General features: G+C 41.6%; 1 long non-coding RNA gene across 1 annotated transcript; it reads right to left on the reverse strand.

Annotated features, from left to right (window-relative positions):
- Positions 1-4,088: 4,088 nt before the first annotated feature.
- Positions 4,089-10,038, reverse strand: LOC128350848 (uncharacterized). Its single transcript, XR_008319471.1, has 2 exons — positions 9,921-10,038; positions 4,089-4,370 (listed from the first exon to the last, which is right to left on the reverse strand). It is a non-coding gene; the product is annotated as an uncharacterized LOC128350848 (long non-coding RNA).
- Between the last annotated feature and the right edge of the window lie 11,742 nt (positions 10,039-21,780).

Here is a 21,780-nt window from a genome sequence, read left to right on the forward strand (position 1 = left end):
GTCAACAAGAAGCGCATTCCAAAGTCTCGGAGTGACAACTGAGAAGGCCCGTCCCAGAGGGGCCACCAAACGACTTGAAGGCCATAGACAGGCCTCCCCTGACAAATGAAGTGGATGATGGGGATCATGCAGAAGAAGACACTCTCTTAAATACCGTGGGCTTTTTAGGGCTTTGTAGGTTATAACTAGCACCTTGTATTTTGCCCAGAAACCTATTGGCAGCCAGTGTAAATCCTGTAATACAGAAGTAATATGGTCTCCTCGAGAGGACGCGGAGACCAACCTGGCTGCCGTGTTCTGTACTAATTGTAGTTTACGGACTACATACACAGGCAGCCCCACATAGAGCGCATTCCAGTAATCAAGTCTGGAGGCTACCAGCAGATTCACTACTGTTCTGAGGTCATGAACCTCAAGAAACAGATGCAGCTGGCGTATCAACCGAAGCTGACAAAAAGCGCTTCTGGCCACTGCTTCAACCTGAGAAACCAGGGAGAGGTGTGAATCCAAAAGCACTCCCAGACGGCATACCTGCTCCTTCTGAGGAAGTGTGACCCCATCTAGGTGTGACTTCAGCTAGAGAGGTACTTTAAGACAGAGGGGCAAGATTTCAGAAATTAGAGAAAGGGATAGGTTCAGCCCTGAAGAAGCCAGGCATACCCGTTGAGGATACTGTTTTATTTGAAACATTAATGGTGGTTGAATCCAGTGTGGAGTAAAGGTAGCCATTTAAAATACTTAGTCTAGGGAATAACTGCTTAGTTTCAAAATGAGAGATGAGTAGGCCTTATGCCTGCCTGGAAGCCAGGCTGAGTCTTACCACAACTTCTAGATGTATTGGTGTTGGGATTACTTGTGTTGGTAGAAAGTGCTTTTGAATAGACTGCTTCTTTTGTTTATATGCTGCTTTCCCATCTATCCTGACAATTTGTTTGAACCTAGATTCTAATTAAGCTCTGCTTAGAGTGTCTGGTTTGCTAACACTGTGTGCAAAGCTGCTCATAATGTTGTATCAGTTCTCAAGGTCCTTTTCCTAGCTCGATGCAATTTTCTTGTGAAGAAAACCCCAATGGGACTAGAAACTGTAGCAAGAGTACTGCAGCTGTCAGCTGCTAGCAGGTGGAATGCCATGAACTGCTAGTGAGACCATAACAGCCAGTGGAGAAGAGAATGCCCAGTGGGATGCAAAACTGAGTGGAGGACAAAGCAAAAGATCAGCAAGTCCCAGGAACTGTCGAACGTGCATCTACACATTCCACCAGGCACAAGAAGAGAGGGAGCAAACTGGCAAGCTAGAACTATATAGTGAAAGGAACAACAAATATATTGTACATGCTTTAAAACTCCAGATATGCATGGATGTTGTGTTACTCATAACACTACATGATTCACACTATATTTTTCCCAACAATGCTTATTTTAGGGAGTGGGAGTATAACCCAGTATAGAAATCGAATAAATAAATAAATAGTAACAACAACAACAACAACAACTCATGAAGTGGTTTTGATTAAAATAAATGCGGGGGGAGGTTAAATAGTGGGCAAGAGTGAAAATGACTAAAAAAAAAAAAATCAGGAGTCTGCCTAGAGCATGGTAGGATGCATATTAGTTAGAATATTGCTATGCTCTACAGATAGATTGCTATGATTTGCTTTGATAGCTATGGAAGACAGTATGTTGAAAAATGTTTAGGATCTATGATATAAAAATAAATTGTTACAAGTGCTTATCACATAAAGTAAAGAAGCATGTTGCTACAGCCCCTTGTTAAAACTTGATTCACTCTGTTAGTTCAGCCTCAAAGAAAAACAAAGAAGCTTGTTGCTCCTTAAAGATTAGCCATTTATTGTGCATTAGACTTCCTTATACTACAGTTTACTGTCTGAAGTGTTATCTTCAGGAGAATGTATAATCAATCCCTTCCCCTTGTTTCCTCTCTGTCATACACACATACACACAAACACAGGCATCAGAAAAAATGCAAGAGGCACTATCTGACGACTCTGTGTAAAATGTAAAATTTAGTTGTGTGTGTCCCTTCACAACTACTACAGCAGGTAATGACACAATCATCCTAGCTCTGCCATATTGATTAACACCTGTAGTGGGAAAGGAAACCCGAGGGCTAGATATTCTGAGCTGCCTTTGCAGGACAGATATCTTCATTACTCTTATGATTTATACCACATCATACAGGGCAATAGCACAACAATCTTAATGCCAGGACATAACATAATGTAGGCCTTAGACATTAGGCAAAGTGCCCGTAAAGGGTGGCCATCTATCCTAGTGCATAACAGTCCCATGGAAGTGTCCACTAATCACCCAAACACAATACATTATTCTGATATCTGATACTATCACATTCCCCATTGTCTTTCAAATGTTGATCTGGCTGTCCTAGTCTCTGGGTCCAAAAACACCCTGGTTCTCAGCTTTTGCATCTAAATTGCAAGAGTTAGGTGCTTGCAAGCCCATTGAAAACTATGGATTTAAGCAAATCGAACTTGGAACAGGAACATGCTGTAGATCTCCATCTCTAAACCAAGCTCCACATTTGTGTATGCATATTCACCCCAACTTTTTGTACAAGTGGCCAGGCAAACAGTCTCATTCAAGACCTGCTTTAAGCAGCTGCTTTCTGGACAATTTTTCTAATACTACATCTCACCTTAAAGACACATGAAGCAACACTGAGTGTTGAGCAGGTGCTAATTTGCCACAGAACTTGCAGGTCAGAAAAGAGAGCTTCTAGGCAGGTCTTCATTATTACTGTCCTCTTTTTTACCAAGTAGGCAAATGCTCTCATCTTTGTGTTATAACATGATCAGCCACTAACCTAAATTATGCCAATCAATTCAGTGGACTGAATTACAATACAGTCAATGTTAATATATTACATTTCTCATGCTTTTTGCATTTATTGTATCATTGGATCTGTTGAGTTGTGAATATAATGGCAGCAGGGATTGAGATCACAAATCACAGGTCTCCAGGGCTTCTCAAGGGCTTGCCTGCTGATTCCCATGTGCCTGACTCTGCACACTGATCACAAGTGGGGAGTACATTGCTAAGCCAGCACAGTGGCTCAAAGCAGAAAGGCGACCGCAGCCAAGTGTGGCCCCTTTAAGGCAGGGGCATCCTCCTGCTCTGATGCTCGTAGTGGGCTTTGTTACTCAAAGGAAAGTCCTACCTCCAATCAGTGGAGCCTGCTCTGAGGTGACTCACAACCACCAAGCTAGTCTGTCCATAGCAATATTCATAAGTCCCATTTAGGTAGAGGCTCTGATTAAAAACAGAGATGCATTTGTTATTTGTGTTTTCTATCTTTGGGTTCAGGGGAAGTAAAAGCAAGTTGGCAAGTTCAATACAGAGATAAGTACACTATAGGATCAGTCCTGAAAACTAGATGCATGAGCAAGTTGTATAAATCACTATTGGCCAAGTTTTCATACATGTTCAGCACCACAGAAGCAGCTGAGTACCATGAGGCTTGACACCAGGGGCGTAACAATAGGGGGGCAGGCAGGGCACGTGCCCTGGGTGCCACTCTGGTGGGTCATGTGGGGGGCACCAAAAAGTGGCATGCCCCCCCAACCCCCCCTGGATCACATGTCGCGGCGGCAGGCGGCGGGGGGAGTGAGTGCGGTGGTGGCGGGCGGCGGCAGATCGCCCAGTGCAGCGGTGGTGGGTGGTGGGCGGTGGCGGATTGCCCAGTGTGGCGGTGGCGGGCGGCAGCAGATCGCCCAGTGCGGCGGTGGCGGGCGGCGGCGGATCGCCCAGTGTGGCGGGCGGCGGCGGATCGCCCAGTGCAGCAGAGCAACGCCGAGGCCTGCCGCCTGGCCCGGCGTCACTTCCCAACTGCACAGGCGCGCCTGCGCAAAACTGTGTATAAAAATGTGTATGTATATGTGTGTATATATATATATATATATATATATATATATATATATATATACACACACACACACACACACACACACACACACACACCTTTCCCTCGGAATATTCTGGTGTAAAAAGTAGTGCATTCCACTAATTTCAGTGGCAAGATTGTGTATACAAAATTTGGTATCTGTAGGTCATCGGGAAGTATAACTTTATTTCTCACAAATACACAAATTCTTCAAAATTTATAATAGAATACTCTGAAGCCTAATCCTTTCCTTTTTACTCAGCCAGAAGTCTCTCAGAATACTGGCAGGAGAACTGCATCTTCTTTCTGCTCAAAACAATTATTTCCCCTTTGTCGTTCCATGACTTGATTCAATGTAATGCAATGCATTTTAGAAGTGCATCTTCCAGGCTAATATGCCTTCAGCCTTCCAGCCAGTACTTACAGATCTCCAAACATGACAACCTAGGAACTGAAGAGAGAGAAAATTTGCCTCTTAGAAAAACATTTGGAAGCACTTCTACTTTCAGGGCATTCATCATTTCTTGCCTGAAAGTGGTCAATATTTTACACAGAAAAACTATGAAGTCCATAGTAACATATCTACATATCTAACCTATTCTTAAAGTCATTTTAGACTTGGGGATCAGGTAGCTGAGAAACTATTTGTCTGTGTTCTCTCTCTCTCTCTCTCTCTCTCTCTCAGCTGATGTTCCAGTTATCTCTTTGATATTAGTGTAGGAGAATCAGAAGTCACAAACTCAACTGATCTTTAGACAAGGATACCATCAGGAAGGACCCAGCTCCCCTTTCCCATATATCAGAACACCTGTGATTATTCCTCAGCAGCAGTTACATATCTGGTTATTAAGAGCGTGTTTCAAAAGCAGGAACAAGTAATCTCACATTTTTATATTTTTAATCAATTAAGGAAGCATTCTTCACAACTTTTGATGTTTTTAAAAAGATACAAATTTACATTTTTAAATACAGAGAGCAGTGCAGTTTTACATGCACACAATATAGTGCAGTGAACTAAGCGATGCAGGAGGCACCTAACCAAACAAAACCCCCAAACCCCAAGTGTAACAATTAAATTAATTAATCATATTTATAACAAAGCAAAAACAAAACAAAAACCAAAAAATACCCAGACACCATCTTAGAGAAGGTATCTCCTTGACTCTTACACATGAGGGCATCTTTTAAAGATGGCACCTAATGCAAAATATATATGCAGCATCTAAAAACAAGGAAGATATACACTTTCCTTCAAAATTATTATTTTAGTTATATGCATATCGTTTAGATGTAATCAAAGAAGTCTTTGCTGATCAAAGTAGTTTTAATCAAGCAGCAGCCCTACATTTTACTGTTATGTTTTGGGGATATTATACTCAAGAATGGGAAGGAGGACAGGCTCAAATTTTATCTTTTTTGCATAAGTTTAGAATCAAGGCTAATTAATTTTTGTTCTCCTATGACACACTTTTGTTAGTCTCACTGTTCATGAACCATAACTGGAAAAAGGAAACTATCAAACACACACACAAACTCTTACACTTCGGTCTAGTGGCTTGCTTCAGAGGTAGTCTGAGCAAGATTAACAACTTAGGCCAGAGAAGAATGGCATATAAAAGAGAATCCCATCATATTGTCCCTTTGGGCAGTATAAAATACAGACAGTTGAAAGAGGCACTTGACATGAGTTAAATGCTAAATTTTGAACTTTTTTTTTTTGAAGTTGCATTAGAACTAGAGAAAGGAAAGGACCTATGAGGCTGGTGAAGATCAGCCTCTCATTGTCCCCCTCCCATCAATAGTTCACCTGATGAAAAGTAGCTATATTGCTAATGTAGCTGCCACCAGCATTAAATTACTCTGATCAATGGGAAATTGACATCCAAATAAATCAGTTATTTCTTATGCTTTTAAGACTTTACCACAATGTCTTTAAGGCTGAAAGTTTTCAATTGGAAATTAATCATGTCCAAGTATAGTTGATTAATTGGTGGTGTTGAGAGTTAAAAGGCTAATTTGATGTTGGTATATTGTTGCAATATAGCCACCTAATGGTGCAGTGGGAAATGACTTGAATAGCAAGCTAGAAGTTGCCAGTTTGAATCCCCGCTGGTATGTTTCCCAGACTATGGGAAACACCTATATTGGGCAGCTGCAATATAGGAAAGATGCAGAGGCATCATCTCATACTGTGTGGGAGGAGGCAATGGTAAACCTCTCCTGTATTCTACCAAATACAACTACAGGGCTCTGTGGTCTCCAGGAGTCGATACCGACTCGACAGCACACTTTACCTTTATGTAGTTGAAATAGGGACTTTAAACGCAGATATTAAAGATGGCCTTTTCTAGGTGTCTTTTCTAGCACACTTCTACATTTCACTCAGGAGTCAGGCCCTTTGATTTCAATGGGACTTACTCCCATGCAAGTGTGCATAGGAATACAGTCTCTTTTAATGTAAACCACCAGTGTGGTGTAGTGGTTAGAGTGCTGGACTAGGACCAGGGAGACCCAAGTTCAAATCCCCATTCAACCATGATACTTGCTGGGTGACTCTGGGCCATTCACTTCTCTTTCAGCCTAACCTACTTCACAGGGTTGTTGTGAGGAGAAACTTAAGTATGTAAGTCTGGGCTTCTTGGAGGAAGAGCGGGATATAAATGTAAAAAATTAAAGATAATAATAAAATATATCTAAATTGAAACTGAGCTTTTTGTAGTATACGTGTTTATTTTGTCAATTAATAATTTAGAAGGCAGATGCTTAAATATGTAATCAGTTGGTTTTAAAGCATAAAGATTAAGACAGAGAAGAAAAGCCCTATCTTAACACAGATGCAGATGATATCAGTATTGCATGTTTACTCAGCAGCCACTCAACAACTTCCAAATAAAATAAGTGTACAGCAGTGACTACCAATCCAAGAACCGTACAGCTGCTCAAGAAACAAAAAGAGAAAACCCTCAGGTGCCTTATGATATTCTTTATTGGGCCTGACGAAATCCTTCAGATACAAATCCTTTGTCAAATGTCAAGCCAGGGCTTAACGAACAACAACATGATAAAAAGGAAGCTAAAACCAAACAACCTTACATTGCATCTCTGCTTCCACAAATTATGGACATACCATCGGGCAATGACCAGGGAGAAGGCAGAAGCAGAGACACAGTAGCCTTTTCGTGACTTTTCCATCAGTTCTGAGACAGTGAGGAGTGCTGTAAAATAAGCTATGAGGCAAGTTCAAGGCCTGCTCTTGGAAGGTGATCGAGGCCCCCTCCCCCATACTCGAATATATCTTCCCAGTCAATGCTGGGTTTTTTTGTAAAATTGTTTTTTTGTATGCACCTCTTACCATACTTAATATAAATCATTACTTTGCACTAGAAATATTTGAAAGCACATCTGCAAGGAGACACTGTGAGCAACTATTGTACACGTCCTAGAACTGAGATGTCAGCCTGTGTTCACCCCACTTCAGACAGCGCTATTCACATGTTGCATTCAAAACTCATACCATGAGTGTACAGTGTACACAGTACAGATCTGTAACAGGTATATATATTCACACATTGTGTTGAACATAGGTAAACAACAATACACATCCTATTTGTACCATGCCTTTATAGTCACCCACACAAAGATATGTACAAGTAAACAGACATCTCTATACTTATACAACAATGTATGAATATGGCTAGGAACAAAGTCCAATCAAGACACAGCTGTCCTGAAATCATTGCCCAAGAGATATGGGTTGTAACCCAACTGTTCCCTTCCTCACTTCATCTCAGCCACAGCGAGTGCAAGTCAATATATACTTTATTGCAGGGGCACAGCAAGAGTGAGTAAGTCTTGGACAAAAATGGGAGATGGGCCTCCTTCTTCAAATAAGTGGATGGGGAAGAGTGAATTGCAAGCTGCCTCTCAGCTGGTGAACCCCCATTCCCTCAGGGCCCCAGGGACATTTGTCCCATTCTTGTTCAGTTGTCTTTATAAAAATAATTGTCCTTATAAAACTTTAAATAGATTTTTCAAAGAAACAGAGCAATGCAGTAGAATTTTTTTTTTTTTTTTACAGCAGGTAGTACTAAGTCAATAGCAATAGCAATAGCACTTACATTTATATACCGCTCTATAGCCAGAGCTCTCTAAGCGGTTTACAATGATTTTAGCATATTGCCCCCAACATTCTGGGTACTATGCCTACTGCCTGGCTGCGCATGCAAACACACCCAGCAGCAAACAGGGCATTCATAGGGGGACCTCTGCAGTTGCCTTTTATTTGGTCCTCAGTAATCAAGACTGGATTATCCTAGAGGCAAACAGGAAGCACCTTGAGCAGCAGGCTTCTTTATCTGGGTCCACCCCCTGCAACAAAGATATTAAATATGTCTATCTATCTGTCTATCTATCTATCTATCTATTTGATTTTTATACTGCCCTTCCAAGCTGGCTCATGGTGGTTTACAATTAAAAAACAGAAATCATTAAAAACAATTAAAACAGAAATACAAATATAAACACCAATTTAAAAACATCTTAAAAAACAATTAAACAATCCAAACAATTAAAACTCTGAAAACCAGGTCAACATTAAAACAATTAAAACTAATTAAAACCCCTGAAAGGCTAGGCCAAACAGATGGGTTTTAAGGGCTCTCTTGAAGGTCAGTAAAGAATTAAGATTACGAATTTCTGCCGGGAGTGCATTCCACAACCCAGGAGCAGCTATAGAGAAGGCCCGCCTCTGAGTTGCCACCAAACGAACTGGTGGTAACTGGAGATGGACCTCCCAAGATGACCTTAACGTGCGGTGGGGATCATGTAAAAGAAGGTGCTCTCTAAGATATTAAATTTATTTTGTGGCAAAACTGTTATCGTTCAACTATTCTGGCTTGCTTGTTCACTGTGGACATTGCTTGTTCCTTGATTGTCACCATGGAGCTCATGTTGTGGCTAGCTACCATATGGAAGGCTGCCTGAAAGGCTCCCAAATTAAAGCACTGCTCCTTATGCACTCCAATGCAATTGCATGAAAGGAAATGGGGAAATGTGGCTAGACTGTGGATAGGCATTGCTAGATTGTGGATGGGCATTGCTAGGGCATCTGTTCTCTGTCACTGTGTTTGTCAGTCACAGCATTCGTATTCAGGGCAGACTGAATATCAAATGCCTTCAGTATTATTCTCTTTTTGTGAGTGGTTTGAGTGGATCTGAAAGCACACTATGGGCAATTAGTGGCCCATGGACCATATCTCACTTCTGTGCAGCCCCTGATCCTATCCATAGCCATTTACTCCAGAGGAAATCCCACTTAATTCACTAGAACTAACTCCCAGCTAAGTATGTATCAAAAGGATCACAGCCTTAATAAAACATAGTAGCAGAAATATGCCCATGCTTCCTGTGGAAAAATCCATATTCTATCTGTGTTAAACAGGCAAACAGCTGATTGGAAGGAGGAATGACATGGATCTTCAGGTCTAGCCTTGTTAAATATCTTTAAGTAGGAAAAGACCAAAGCCCTGGGGGTCACATATGAAGGGTATAGGTCCTTTAACTCTGAATGCGATCTGCACAAAACCTCTGTAGTTATCTTGTGCAGTTCCTGTAAATCGTGCCCCAGGATGACAAGCAAAAATTAAAGACTTTCCTCCATAAATGTATGCTGTCAGCATTGGGTTTTGTCTATTTGTCCCAGAAGTCAACAACAATTAAAATCATCTACTTGGGGATTTAAGTAAAGAAAAATAAAATAAAATTGGTCCAATACCAATTAATCCCTCTTATTCTGCATGGCAATAGTCCAAAGATTGCTGAACAAGTCATAATATGACTAACTAGATTAATCACAAAATCTTTTAAGAAAGGCAGGCTGAAATCCCAAAGGCTTGATCCAATGTTTATGAGGACATGAAGAACCAGCAGGCTGGCTTTCAATGGTAGATATTCCAATATAATATTTTTACATTATTAAACTTCAATGCCTAATTTTACTTACCAATACACATTTGTACAAATTCAGCTAAGGATCCATATTAAGTACCTTTGAAATAAATGAAACAAGTTAGTTTGGATCCTGCCCTGTAAGTCTACCAGAAAAGTATGCACACTTTTTGATATTTTTAGCTGCAGTTAGTTTTAAATCTACACCAAGGTTAATTCATGAACAGTTGGCTTGCTTATAATGCCTTCACACCCTACTTCTTAATGGGCCATTTCGCACAATTAAAGCAATGTCCAGTAAAGGAACTAGTAGCGTGCACACTCCCATGAACATATCATGAGAACCTGGAAAACATTTACAATCAGCACCACACCAACCGGACATTTATCTGGGATAGTTCCTTAGATCTGAACTCCAGCTATTGATCCCAACTAAATGTCAGGATGGTGCCGTGCCAATCTGGGATTCCTGATTTTTCCCAGATTCTCATGACATGCTGTGGGATCATGGGTTTTCCTTTACTAGACAGTGCTTTAATTGTGTGAACTGGTCCAGTGTGTCAGTTATGGTGGAAGGGCAAGCCTTTCCCAGTGAGTTCATATATATACATTTGTTACAGGAACAGCTTCAAGGACTGTTACAGTTGTATTCTACTCTTCCTCTGCCAGAAGCTCAGAGCAGCATTTTGAGCTATAACCACCACCTCCGAAGCCGATTAGTCAGAGACAGAAGCTATAATAAAAAGTGGGGACATGAGAACACGCTTGGAAACCCTGTCCCCATGTTGATGCGTGCTAAACTCCCACTCTTCATGACTGGAGTTCACTTGGAGGGGGGAATCCATGATGTTGAGGGGAGGGCAATTCCTCCCCACACTTTGTATGCTTAAGAAAATGCTGTGCTTTCAAGTCCTGGTTGCCTTGTAGTCCTATGCTAAAACATTCTGGCTCAGATCACAACAGTCCTTGACATTCTAGAGCAAAAGTTCTCAGATGTTGTTGGAACCAACAACAATATTCTTAGCCAAAGCCTGATAGCTGAATTGGATCAGAGGTGTTCACTTGACCACAGGGTGAATTGTTTACAATGGTCAAGGAAGTTATGGCCTTTACTTCCTCAAAGTTAATCCATGGAAAATAGCAAGAGATGGTTGGAGTAAATGACAGGATAAGCAAGGTCTAGTGAACGCCCCCCCCACCCCCCCCCACACCCAACCAATCTAAGTGTTATGGAGATGGGAGAGTGCATGTTATAGTCCTCCTGTAGTTTTATCTCTGCAATGCAGGTTGCATCTCCGAATGCTCCTCTAACTCTCTCTATAACTAGCACATTAAGGAGAAAGCTAAGCCAGAGCCTACCCCCATACTTGAGTCAATCCATCACTTTATCATTCCTTCCGCTTCAACAGAAGCACAATAAGTTTCGACAGTGTAAGATGCAAGCTAAATATTGGCAACATTCTTTATAGAGCAATTTCATGACCTTAGTCCACTGGAACATTTAGCAGAGCTAGATAAGAATGTTACTTATCATCAGAAATTATCCAACGCTAGTACTGATGATTTTAAAGCAATCATTTTTAAGAGTATTGACCTTACACAATATCTATAGAGAGTCATTCTTATTCAATAAGTTGACCAGCATAATCACTTCTATTTAGAATAGTATTGCTTCACGTTTAAATACAATCATAAGCGTTTAGATTCGAGGCATTCCAATAATGATGGCTCCTGGAGGCTCCAGTGCAGCATTTAAATCTCAGCACCAAATAACTCCTGTGATCCTAGTTAGAGTTTAAACACTTACTGCGCTACTCTATATCTTCGAGGTAAAGTTGGGACACGCGGATTAGGTGCAATACTATTAAATATAAAATAATAGCATTGATAGTTATGGTAAGGCTGTAAATACTTAAGAAAAACAAAATGTGGAATATAGCAAAGAGGTATACTATGTAACAATACCGATTAGCAAAAAGGCATTATAAAGGCATGGGAGCACTTGCACAGTTGAGTGGATTTTTCAGCAGTCTACCATCATAAAGCCTGGAAATTCTATTAATAATAGAACTGGGACAATTAGTCCTATTCATCAGAAAATTGGAATGGAGATTTACCTTGTGAGGGATATAATCCATGCAAATTTCAGAAAATGTGGATGGAAAATGGCTGTTCTGCATGTTTATTATTTTTAAAAGACAGATTCATTCTGTTTAGATTTGGTTTTTGGACCACTTAAAAAAAGGTTTCTTCTTCTGGCAGTTTAGAATATGTCAGAAATTCAAAGATATTGCAATGGTGTATCTTTAGATAATTTAATGTAAGTCGCTAGGTATTGCTACAGTTAGGAGATTTCATAGTTCTCATTTTAAATCACTTTTAACTAAGTATGCATGGCAGATTGAAGTTGCCATTGTAGAACTGTTCCCAGAACAAAAATGGAGGTTGGTGGAAAAGGTAACTGCTTGTGTGTTTTTACAGATGGGAAACAGGAGCTGCTTCATCTCTGTGTTACATGCTCCTAGGGATGTGCACGAACCTGTTCAGCGTTCTATTCTTAGTATGCCAAACAGGTTTGTAACCCCGCGTTTGAACCAGTTCGAACACGGGGGCAGGGTGGCTTTAAGGACGGGGGAGGGTGCACTTACCCCCCTGCCATACTTCTCCTTCCGGCGCTCTGCAGATAAATTATCCCATGGGGTGGCAGTGTACCTCCTTGCTGTCCCATTGCTTCCCTGACCGGAAGTGACCGGAAGTGCCTTTAATGCGCGTATCACGGGCAGGCACACAAAAATTGTGCGACACGTGCACATGTCACTTCCGGTCAGGGAAGCAACAGGGCGGCAGGGAGATACGCTGCCACCCTGAGGAACTATTTACCTGCAGAGTGCTGGAGGGGGGAGCACAGCGGGGGCGGGGGTAAGTGCACCCGCCCCCATCCTTAAAGCCACCCACACCCCACCATCGGCTCAAAGGGAGCCGGTTCCATGCACATCCCTACATGCTCCTGCACATGCTTAGATGTGATCTAACCTGTTACATATTACATGGCATCTTCAAGAGAGGGCTGAGATAAGTTCCTGCCTGCAAGCAAGAACAGTCCTCTTGGCTAAGCAGGGTCCATGCTGGTTTGCATTTGAATGGGAGTCTATGAAACTATTCACACACGTGTTGAAAACCAGGCTAAGGCAGCCCAGCCCACTTTTGCATGCACATGTGTACTGTTGGGATCAGGCCTGATCCTGGCAGCACTGCAGCAGCAAACCCACCTATGGAGCCTCCCTCTAAAATGAGGTCAGAAGAGTGAGTGCTCTAACTTGATTTTTTCAGTCATCTGCCAGCCATGCTTGCTTGCTCCCAGTCAGCTCTGGAGATGAGAGGGGGATTTCCATCATGCACCGTGTACTTGTATGGAGCATTATGGGAGCTCTGGGGGTGGGGCGATGTGGGGCAAAGCATCTGGCACCCAACCCTCGGAGCAACCAGCAGCAGCCGGTAATCGTCTGGGCGGGCAACCTGCCCACCCAGAGGGAAAGACTTGTTCATCTGTAGGGTTGTAAGCTTTTTGAGGCTTCCTCCCCGCTAACCCTTTTCCAGGCCTGTTCAACTTAGGCCCTCCAACTCCCATAATTCCCAACCAGAGTGGCCAATAGCCAGGAATTATGGGAGTTCTAGGCAGGAGGGCCGAAATTGAGCAGGCCTGTGTCTTGCCCTTTCTCACTGGTTGTGAGAAAAGGCTCTGTGTGAGCACTGTAAAATATTCCCCTTAGGGGATTGGACACTCAGGGAAGAGCATTTGCATGCTTACATGCAGAAGGTTCCAAGTTCCCTCCACGGCATCTCTAGAAAGACCTGAGAGAACTCAGTCCTACAACCTTGGAGGAGCCACGGTTAGTCTGTGTAGAAAATACTGAGCTAGATGGTCCGACATGTTATAAGGCAGCTTCCTAGGTCCCTTTGACATGTTGCACCATATTTGAGTGCTGCTGTACTGTTTGCACATGATATATTGCTGTGTATTGCAGATGGTGAGGAGGATGTATTGCAGGATGCCTCTGAGAACCAGTTGCAGGGGAGTAACAGCAGGAGAGAGGGCATGCCCTCAACTCCTGCCTGTGGCTTCCAGTGGCATCTGGTGGGCCACTGTGAAACAGGATGCTGGACTAGATGGGCCATGGGCCTGATCCAGCTGGGCTGTTCTTATGTTCTTTTAAATGTAGTATGGGTACACGGCATCATGCTGTGGCACTTCTGCCCATGAAATGCTGGCCCACCTGAACATGCAGGTAGTGGCATTTGCTCGAGACAAGCACTTCACATGGAGGCCTGTATGTGCACATTTATTTATTTAGATTTATATACCGCCCTTCCAAAATGGCTCAGGGCAGTTTACAATTAAAACAAACCACTAAAATAATAAAGAGCTAAAAACAAATTAAAAACAATATAACAACAATTAACAATTTAAATACATTTTAAAACAACAGTCAAACAATTACAGTGATTAAAAGCCCCCAAATTGGGTTAGAATATTAAAACAGATTTAAAAACCCTGGAAAGCCAGGCCAAACAAATACGTTTTAAGGGCTCTCCTGAAGGCTAACAGAGAATTCAAATTGTGGATTTCTGCAGGGAGCGCATTCCATCAATGTGTGCTATCCCTCCACCTTTTGAGGGTGAAGAATCATGTGAACCACTTCTCCACATGGAGTGCCTCCTGCCCATGACTTTACTGTACCAACCAGTATTCGAACATGACTACTTTTTGCAAATGCAAAACAAGGTAGTCCCCTTGTTGCAAGGTTCTTTCCCCTGCAAGGCCGTTGTACATTTTTAGAATCCTTGCTGCATTTGCAGTCCCTGAATTAAAAAGGCAAGTTTTCCTATATTAGTAAAGTACAAAGGATTATCTACTTGATGATAAATAAAACTTGCTAATCTGTTGCTCACATCCTTGTGAACATTTAATAATTTACCTCAAACAAAATGAGAGAGAAGACCATTGTCTCTTACTTTTGCATCTCAGTTCTCCTGTGTGTGAAAGCTGTCATCCAATCCATATATGCCAACTGGTAAAATTTAATTATAATAGTAATGACATGATCTGTAAAGGACTTCTGCAGCTGACAGGCATGTAGTGACAGACATGTCTTTCCTCTTTAAAGGGCTCCAGGTAACAGTCATTTTGCCATTATTCATCCTGTGAGAGGTATCTTGTGTGCTCAGAGAGGAGACTGTTTTCTTGCAGAGGGGCCTATTTTAGATCTTAAATAATGTATTTATCCACATCAACTTTCCAGTTATACCCAGGGTAGTGTATACCATGCATCCGTGTTGCACTGCTGACTGAAAATCCACATAGCACAAAGCATTTTCCCACTGACATTAAATAATTAGACATCCAAGAAGGTTTCCTTAAACCAACAGTACTGCTGTGCAGTGAAGAGAGCAACTCAAACCCATGCACAGGTATGACCTTTTGAAAATATTCTCCTGACTAAACAAATCGTGCACTTGTGGACAGAAACCAGGTTGGTTCATCATCATCATCATCATCAAGGGTGTTTAATTACTTCTGCTTTCTCCATAGGTAATGTGACCTTACTGATTATCTCTAAGCACAACAGCACAGGTGCTTTCCTGATATAGGCCAACTGTTCTTCTCATGTTCTGTTGAGTATGCACCCCATTTAATTAGCCTGGATGCCAACCAGGATCTGTTTTCCTTTATTCTTGCTAGTTTTTCCTTTCGTAGTTACCTACTTAAGAATGTACATTTTTATCCACACACACTCCCTGCAACAAACTTATTAGGCAATTTACTTAGAATATTGCAACCCATGTTTTAAAAGTTTTTTTCTTCGTCTTTTGATCACAGATCCCTGCCTTCTGTCACTTTTACTGAGAAGGTTTTTTTTTGTTTTTTTTAAGCTATGAACCTTAATGTAAACATCTAATTTGAAGAATTAGACTGAACAGTGGTAGAACATTTTGCAATAGGAACATTTTGCAGCTCAGTCTCCTATAGCAAGAGAACACAATCCTTTCTGGTTCTGACCTCAACCCCACTGCATAAATAACCTGTAGAATGAAATGTGTTTACACAGAAATAAAGTAGTATTAGGCCAGCATCCAAAGACTTACTTTAAGTATCTAACTTTTAAATGCTTGACCTTTTCCTTTTATCAGTTGATCTGTGTGCCGAATCTTAAACTGATTTTGAAATATCCCTCAATTTCAACAGCTTTTTGTCATGTGACTCAAGGGGCTGGTATTTGAGAAGAGTTGAAGAGCCTCCTCAGACTAGTGAAACTAGCTGCATAATTTGTTGGATCCTACTCTTGCATTGGCATTCTTCTTTTTGGTAATCCAAACAAGAGTTATTCCAAATATAGAAGTAGCAGCAATTATAATGAATACAGTCATATCACATTAAGGTTAATTTCATTATATGATTTTTGATATGCTTCTGCAGCCTTCATCTTTTCTGCACAACATCCATGTGATTGTAATCATTTTTGATGGGAGTGGCTTGAAACCATTATTCCCAGCTAGCAGGAAGGTTATTGGAGGCAGCCTGGATGACATCACAAACATTTGATTAAGGGAAAGCAGGATTCCTCCTTGTTTGAAGGAGGCAAGGGTCAGGTCTCTTCTTAAGAAGCCTGCCTTAGTTCCCTCAGGCATGGATAATTATAGACCAGTCTCCAACCTCCCATGACTGGGCAAGGTGGTTGAAAGTGTGGAGGCTAAACAACTCTAAGTGGTTTTGACGGAAACAGATTATCCATACCCATTTCAAACTGGTTTTAGGGGTTTGTCAGTCTGATATTAATTAATTAAATTAATTAATTACATTTATAGACCACGCCATCCAAAGGCTCTGGGTGTTGCACAACACATTTAAAAAGACATTTAAAAAACACCATCTCAAACCACTGCTTAAAACAATATAAAAACAATTTAAAAACATTTTAAAAACATTTTAAATATAGCAAAATACCCACAAACAATTTAAAAACCTTGGAAGGCCAGGCCAAACAAGTAAATTTTCAGGGCTCTATTAAAGGCCAACAGTGAGCCTAAACTGTGGATATCTGCTGGGAGTGCATTCCATAGACCAGGAGGAGCTACGGAGAAGGCCCGGCTCCAAGTTGCCACCAGATGTACCAGTGGTAACTGGAGACTGAGTTCTCCAGATGACCTCAATGAGGATCATACAGAAGAAGGCGCTCTCTAAGGTAACCCAGACCCAAGCTTTAAAGGTAATAACCAGCACTTCATATTTTGCCCGGAAACATATTGGCAGCCAATGCTACTGTCTGAGAACAGGCATAATGTGGTCTCCCTGGGTTACCCCAGAGACCAGTCTGGCTGCCACATTTTGAACTAACTGAAGTTTCCAAACTATATACAAAGGCAGCCCCACATAGAACACATTGCAATAGTCAAGCCTGGCGATTACCAGCTGATGCACCACTGTTTTGAGATTGTTCTCTTCAAGGAATGGATGCAGCTGTTGAGTCAGCTGAAGTTAATGGAGAGTGCTCCTGGCCATAGTCTCCACCTGAGTTACCAGGGTGAGGCCTGGATCCAAGAGTACTCCCAAGCTGTGTATCTTCTGGGGGAGTGTCACCTCATAAAAAGAGAGCAACAAGTATATAATAAAATGATAGTCATATAGGTATAAAATGAAGACATAAAAAGTATATGGGGCTAGATTAAAATCCAGATGCATCCTATTTAATCACCCAGGGGAACTATAGGTCTGCAAAGCAAAGGCCCAGAAGTTGCAAAGCTATTGGATGTAGGGCTATCATGAAGAGGCCTGAAGCACCATGTGAGGCTATACTCTAGTTCATAAAGTTGGGAACTAGGCACGAAGTGGAGGTCATTGTCCACTGGATTGTAATCGCTGCCACGCAGAACCTGCCAACTCTGTAGGTGGTAGCAGGGTCATTATCAGAAAGCAGCAAGGAGGTGTAGAACTGATCCGTGCAACCAGGATAGTCTTGTAGTAATGGTAAGATGAAGGTGGCATGGATGTCCCTGTAATTCCAGCACTGCAGTAGGACATGCCCTGTTGTTTCTGTTTGCCCTGTGCCATAGGGGCATTGACGTTCTGATAGTGGAATTTACCTATAGCGTCCTTCAAGCGTCCTTCAAGCATGGCTGAGGGAGGCTGAAGCATGGGGAAGCTGATGCCAGTCAGTGTAGACAGTACTGATCTAGATGGACCAATGATCTGACTCGGTAGGAAGATGTTTCAGAGGTGCAGTCCCCATTAAGTTAGACTGTGACACACCAATCTATAGCTCATTTAGATATCAGCTTCAGCCAGTTTTGTCTCACTTTAATTCAAAGGGCCCAGTGGGAGACCAGGCTGTTGCTTATCAACTTAACTGCTGCCTATGTCATCATCAGCCTCTCCTTTCCTATGTTATATATCTGTATTAACATTTTGTAAATCCTCACAATTAGATTAAATGGATGTATGAACTTCCAGAATGTGTATGTTGCATGTTCATTAACCCCTTAGAATATGCAATGAATGTTGATTCTAAGCAACTGAGTACTCACAGAGGTCACTCTCACGATCAAAAACTGTGTTCTACCCAGGTTTAGGAGCTGAGTGTTTCCCAATTTTCACTTGTATGGAAGCAAGGTGGGAGGAAAACCTGGGCAGAAGTGATTGTGTGGAAGCAAGGTGGGAGGAAAAGCCATCCAGGTTTTCCTCCTAGCTTGCTTCTGCACAACCAAAAATTGGGAGCACTCACAGATCCCAAACCCAGTAGAACACAATTTTTGATTGTGTAAATGATCTCAGTGACACTGAGCCTTTTACTTAGGTCAAATTCATAGAAATTTTCATAGCTTCATTTAATTGCCTGTTTCTCTGCCCTGCCTCCATTGCATAGAATTAAGGAGCCAGTTGCTGTTGAGGCAATCCTTTATAAAGTTTCAGATGCATTCTTGAAATATTTATATTTCAAGGCCGCATCTGAAGAACCTTTTAAGTAAAACAGTTATTTATATACATAAAACAGAATGGAATGCATTTCCACCCTCGTTCGATAGATTTTTAGGACAAACCCGTTTAGCATTTTGCCCAAGACGTGACTTGGAGGATACTGTAAAGCATTCAAATGATCAGAATATTACACACAACAGAGTAATATGAAGTTTGATTGTAATGGCCCACTTTACTGTACATTGTGTAATGTGATAAGGTAGTGCTTAAAGTTAGCCAAACTAGCAATAGGACTGTCTTGGAAATTCCTAACATGTTTATTTGTAAGTCCCATCAGTTCAAATAGTGTTTACTTCCAAGTATGTTGAAATGTCGACACAGTGAAAGATGAAATGAATCGACTACAGATTGACATCTTGGGCATCAGTGATATAAAATGGACTGGAATGGGACACTTTCAGTCAGGAAATCATACCATTTACTACTCAGGACATGAAAGCTAAAGAAGGAACGGTGTTGCTTTCATAGTCAGGAAGGATATAGCAATGACAGTACTTGGGTACAATGTGGTCAGTGACCGACTAAAATCAATTAGATTTCATGGACAACACTTTAACATGACAGTTCTTCACGTCTATGCCCCAACAACTGATGCAGAAGAGGAGGAAGTTGATTAGTTTTATGCTCAAGGTTCAGTCTGAAATTGACAGAAAATGCAAGCAAGATGTGATGCTGGTGGTTGGAGACTGGAATGCCAAAGTGGGAAAAGGTAAGGAGGAAAACACAGTCAGGTTATATGGCCTGGGAAACAGAAACGAAGCAGGAGAACAACTTATTAGTTTCTGCCAAGCCAATGATCTCTTCATTACTAACACATTCTTCAAACAACCAAAGCAGTGCCTATACACATGATGAAGTATATACACCAGATGGTGCCTATACACCCGATGGAGTACACAGAAATCAAATTGATTACATTATTGGAGCAACGAGGTGGAAGAGCTCAGTTATAACAGCAAAGACATGGCCAGGGGCCAACTGTGGAACCGATCACAAACTGCTCATGTGCAAGTTCCAAGTCAAGCTAAAGCGGAAAAACAAAGCTATCCAGCTTCCATGATATGATATTGAGAATGTTTCCACCATTTTTAAGGAGAACATCAGGAATGACTTGGAAGTTCTGAACCTCATTGAGAGAGAATCAGAGGAACTGTGGAATGAAATGTGAAAAGGACGAATGTGAAAAGAGACTGCCAAAGACCAAGAAACAGAAGAAAGCAAAATGGATGTCAGAAAAGACTGTGGAAATTGCCAAGAAGAGGAGAGAAGCCAAAGTCAAGAAAGATAAAGACCTCAGGAAGGAACTTAATAGGGAATTTCAGAAAGCTGTTAGAAGAGACAAGGAGCAATATTACAATGACATCTGTAAAGACCTTGAGGATGGAAATAGACATGGAAAAACAAGGCAAGTTTTCCAAAAGATCTCTGAACTCAGAGGGAGGTTCCAACCTCGACTTGGTATGTTTAAGGATGCCGAAGGACAGATAGTAACTGATTCAGAGAAAATAAAACAGAGATGGAAGGGGTGTACTGAAAAATCTGTACAGCGAGATTTTTCCAAGATACTCTAGAAGATATTCCCTACTTGCAAGAACCTCTAGTACGGGAACCTCTAGTACTCTACTCTAGAAGATATTCCCTACTTGCAAGAACCTCTAGTACGGGAAGGTGAAGTTAGATCAGCACTCCGGTCATTACCAAGTCAGAAGGTTACAGGAATTGATGGAATAGCTACCAAAATATGGCAGGCAACAGAAGAAGAATCAGTCAAGGCTCTAACCAAACTATGCCAGCAAATCTGGAGAAGAACACAGTGGCCAACAGATTGGAAGAGATCAGTATTCATACCCATACCAAAGAAAGGAGACTTAACAGATTGTGCAAACCATCGCATAACATCCTTAATTTCACAAGCTAGCAAAATAATGCTCAGGATCATCCAACGCAGATTAGAGCCCTACGTGGAAAGGGAAATGCTGGATGTTCCAGCTGGTTTCAGAAAAGGCCGAGGAACAAGAGACATCGTTGCTGACGCACGCTGGATAATTGAGAAAGCCAAAGAATACAAAAAAGAAGTCAGTATGTGCTTTATTGGTACAAAAAAGCCTTCAATTGCATTGACCATATCAAGATGTGGAATATCCTTAGGAAAATGAGCATCCCAGAACAACTCATTGTTCTCATGAGAAACCTATGCACAGGACAGGAAGACACAGTCCTGATGGAACATGGTGAAACAGACTGTTTTCAAGAGAGGAGAGGAGAGCTGTGTCTTGTGGTAGCAAGCATGACTTGTCCTCTTAGCAAAGATTAGAATCGTCCGGACAATGGTTTTCCCCATGACACTCTCTGGATGCAAAAGCTAGACTTTGAAGAAGCAAGATGGAAAAAGCATTGACGCTTTTGAACTTTGGTGCTGGAGAAGACTTTTGAGGATACCATGGACAGCCAGGAAAACAAACAAATGCATCATAGAACAAATCAATCCAGAATTTTGACTCGAGGCACAAATGACCAGGCTCAAACTATTATACTTTGGACACATTATGCGAAGACCCAGCTCCCTGAGAAGTCTATAATGCTGGGAAAAGTTGAAGGAAAGAGAAGATGACGACCAGCAGCAAGCTGGATGAACTTGATTACAACAGAAATGAATGCACCACTGAGACCTTAAAGGCCAAGTTGAAGACCGATCACCCTGGAGCAAATCTATCTGTGGTCGCTGAGAGTCAACATCAACTTGAAGGGACTTAATTGATCGATCAATCATGTTGAAATTTGCAGGCCCAGATCTGTTCAAGGCCAGAAGCTGACAGAACCTAGAGCTTTCCCCACTGAGTATGGTTCAGCTGATCGCTACTATAAATTGTTCAAATGTGGGGTG

This window comes from Hemicordylus capensis, chromosome 3 (assembly GCF_027244095.1).
Source record: "Hemicordylus capensis ecotype Gifberg chromosome 3, rHemCap1.1.pri, whole genome shotgun sequence".
Taxonomy (NCBI): domain Eukaryota; kingdom Metazoa; phylum Chordata; class Lepidosauria; order Squamata; family Cordylidae; genus Hemicordylus; species Hemicordylus capensis.